The 4,059-nt window shown below is 40.2% G+C and overlaps 1 long non-coding RNA gene across 1 annotated transcript; it reads left to right on the top strand.

Moving 5' to 3' along the window:
* Positions 1-1,746: 1,746 nt before the first annotated feature.
* Positions 1,747-3,689, top strand: LOC127317956 (uncharacterized). The gene is made up of 3 exons (XR_007861559.2): positions 1,747-1,867; positions 2,364-2,568; positions 3,079-3,689. It is a non-coding gene; the product is annotated as an uncharacterized lncRNA (long non-coding RNA).
* The last annotated feature ends 370 nt before the right edge of the window (positions 3,690-4,059 follow it).

Raw genomic sequence — 4,059 nt, forward strand, 5'->3', positions numbered from 1 at the left:
CAGAGTAGGGGAAGATCATAGAAAATCCCCTTTAATAATTTACTTATTATCTAACAAAAACGTTATTCTCAGAATTATTTTACCTTAGAAATTCATATAATCACACTATTTCTTAGTCTAACATAATGAATAATTATGTAATATATAAATATGCTTCATAATTATTTAATTATTGTTTTCCATCATTGTATTGTTGGTTTCTGGTAGGTGAGCACTAGAAATTGCTACAGAGTTTATAATTGTAAGGAAAATATTACCTGAAAACTGTGCGGAAAATGGCACCAGCATAGATTATTTTCTAATGCATATTATCTACAGTAACTCATCAAATTGTTCTAAGATTTGTGTAGATGACCGGAGTAAGAAATAAAGAATTTCTCAAACTAGCCGTTGATGGCAGAAATTACCTAGCGGGGTCAAGTGATGTAAAAAATATTGTTTGGAGATATGAAAAAAACTTTGCAACCCTTGGACTGATAGAGCCACTACAACAATCTCAGGAGAGGAAAATGTTGTAGCCATGTATATCTCTTCTACATTACCATCTCGTCATGTGGATCACTCTGAAAAAGATTTAAAGCGTTCACACTGGGTTCTACCTAGAGCAGAGTTAGAATCGGTTGAGCTTAATTACACTCCAAGATTAAGAAACAATGGGAAATATAATTCTGTTGTGCACATGATCTACATTGATCTTCAACTTTTTTGCCACCCTCACATGGATGCTCATAAGATTGAAAATACCCTCTACTTTCCACAAGAGCGTTGCCATCACTAGTCGTGGCTACCGTTAGCTCTAGTTGAAAGAATGTACGAAATCCATTGACATTATTGAAGTCACCAGGGTTGAAGATCAGATTCTCATGAAGAATCACTGTGTTATACCACAAATAATGCTAACGAGCATGAAAATCATGCATAGAATTTCAAGGTCAAGTAACATCCCAAAATTTACCATTTTGGAATGTTAAATAAAATAAATATTTTATTGAATGAATGCTTTGATGTGTGTAGAATTTTCGAAGAAATTAAAACTTTTTGAGAGCTAATTGAATTTTCTTCTAAACCTTGTTTAAATCAATGAACAAAGGGTGACGAACTTCTATGTTCATTCCAATTGGATTTTATTTGATTGCATTTGGATTTATTGGATGTTCTTAAAACTTTTCTAAATTTTTCGAGAGAGGATATGAAATGACTTTTCCAAAGGTTTGCAAAGGAAATGTATTTATAAAATTTCATTTGGGTTGGAAACAAGTTTCCCTAGCCCTATATACTTATTTTGATTTTATAGAATTTGTTTCTGATATTATTTTTACAGAAAACAATTTGATGTTAAAAGCCCTATGTATTTTTCTAGTGAAAAAGAAAAGATACAACAAACAAAAAAAAACAACACGAAAGAAATCAGAGTAGAAGTCATACGTGCACGTGAACTGCCACTTCCAGTCACGCGTACGATGCACCACGTTGGCTGCACCGAATCAGTCGTCTCCCATCTCGTTTCTTTTTCCCCCTCTTCTATACTTTTTCTGTCGCATGCACCCAGCGCCTCCTGGCTTTTCCCTCGCGTCTAGGTGCAGCTTCCCTAGGGAGGGATAAGCGACGCCACCCCTATTCCCGCGCGCGCCGACCCTATCCCCTCCGAATCCACCCGCGCGCCGCGATTTCGGCAAGTCGTTCCGCCGGCCGCCGTCGCGTTTTCCTGCGCGGTCGCTCGACCTCCTGGCCTATAAATAGGACCGCCGAGACCTCCACAACACCACGTCCCACTTCCATCTCCCCTCGGGCTCCCAGTAGCCCGAATTTGGTCGAGGAACCGCCGCCGTTTTCTCCGACGCCGGCGACGATTTCAGTCGCTGTAAAGGTTGTCTCGTCGTTCTAACGCCGCGCCCCACCCCGTCAGTCCTGTGTTGTACTTGCTTGACTCTCCCCCGCTTGCTGCTTGCTGATCGCTGTGTTCAAAAATGACACGAAGCTGGCTCATCTCTTCCTCTTATAGGGGATGATTTCTTGTCAAGGTTAGGTTCACATCCTCCATCATTAGTGCCTTGAGGGCTCTTTTGTGTAGAAAAAGAAAGAGCAGGGCAATCTTTCAAACTTGCTTGCATTCGAAATGCTTTTCACGAGTGAACGAGCTCCATACCCTCCCCCGTTGCTCGAGGTTTCCTATCCTTTCTTTCCTGGTCCTGAGTCAAAGTATGTACTCAGCTATCTTATTCTGACGAACCTATTTTTGACTTGTTTCCTAGGTAAGCAAAGCAAGCCTGGTGCAAGAAAAAAGACAAAGAAAATGGTTCTAACGCCTCCCTGGTCTTTTCCGTGTCCTTCCGCGTCTTCCTAATGCCCTCTTTCTTCCATAGGAGCTCGGGAGCATCCGCGGCAACGGGAGCCAAACACGCCGGCGCTGCGGACGTTGCTCTCTTCGCTGTCCAACCTCGTCGGGAGCTGACCACCGGTGGAGCTCTGTCACGTCTACCAGCACCGCCTCCAAGCCTCGTCCAAACCGTTCGACGTTTGTAGCTCCGTTTTCGCCGAAGCTGCAAAATCCATCGCCGGCCACACATCGTGAGCACCCAGCGTCATTCCCTTTCTTCTTAGTTTCTTTTGTTTTGTTTTTGGTTTCAGCCTAGATCAGATCAAAAACGGATGGCCTAGTCTAGATTCCTGTAACTCTTCACGAGTAGACACTGATAGCCCGAACAAAAATTTGTACAGTTTTTGGCAAACTTCAAACGCATATATCTTAGTCAGTTTTATTCAAAATTTCTTTTTGCAATAGCTTCATAAATTAAAATACTTCCTTTTAAAATTTACTAACTTCACCTTACAAACTAATTAAAGTTGTTTTAGCTTGAACTTATGTTGGAAAGCTATTTTGTCTGTATCTACGTACCCGCGAACCATTTTCCGGCCATTCCTTTTCCTAAGCCCAAACTCATGTACTACTCGAATTAGTATCATAGAATCATGGTATTAATTATATTCTATAAACATATTTACCGTTTTGTAATATTTGAAATCTCTTTGGTTCTTATGTTTTGGATTTGGAGTTTATTCGATTGTTTTCGCGTATAGATATTACGGAGATTTATCGTGAGAGTATTTCGGAGACAAGAAAGAGTTAATAGTTCATCAAGAAAAGGCAAGTTACATCTACATGTCTATCCCATTTATTTTTGCTACGCTATTTTGATTATAAAAGTAGGAATGCATGCGATAGTTTTATTTTGTTAGCCAAGTATTTTTAGAAATGGCGATGTTTTATATAGTTATGTCCTATGGTAGAAATAAGCCGTAGGGATTATCACCCACTTTGTAACCTTAGGTAAATATATGCTAGATTAAGTTCTAGTAAAGTTTTGAACTATATAGTTATGCTTAGTCATGCTAAAATAAAATTCGTTGGGGGGTTCAAATGAAATAATGTTTACGAAATAGAAATGGTTTGAGAAATGTGTTTACCAAATTAAAATGTAAAATTATTTCATCCTGGACGGAGTGGTATGATGGGTCATCGCGTGTGGAGCTGTGTGCTCAAATTGGTTGGGTCCGCCGCCCAGGGACTCCTAAAAGAACAAATTCATGTTTAGAATTGCTCAGTTGTTTCGTGCAACCACATGTCATATGGGCTCTGGCTTGGTTGATTATCTTGTGGAAACCTACTTAAGGACCGTCATCGGTACGAGACTTTGTGTCTATTTTGGAAAGGGCGTGCCTGGAAATAAGTAGTTAGCCATTTGGGAAAGACCTCGGTATAACCTTCAGATTGTGCCATGTGGTGAAAGTGTGCAACCCCTGCAGGGTGTAGAACTAATCGATTAGCCCTGCCCACGGTTACGGGCGAAGCTGAGTAACCTTTACCTGAAGATGTCTCTGCTCAACTTTGTCTTTCTAAACATAATTTGAATTTCAAACCCTATGTCCGTGTGTCGTTCATAGGTGGGATTTTGGGGAAAGTCCTGTGTTCGTGTGTCGCTGGCTAGTTGGACTGTGTGACCTCTAGTCATATATTACTTGATAAAATTGTTTATTAAAGATATGACGAGTTAGAACTTT

The sequence above is a fragment of the Lolium perenne genome, chromosome 7 (assembly GCF_019359855.2).
Source record: "Lolium perenne isolate Kyuss_39 chromosome 7, Kyuss_2.0, whole genome shotgun sequence".
NCBI lineage: Eukaryota > Viridiplantae > Streptophyta > Magnoliopsida > Poales > Poaceae > Lolium > Lolium perenne.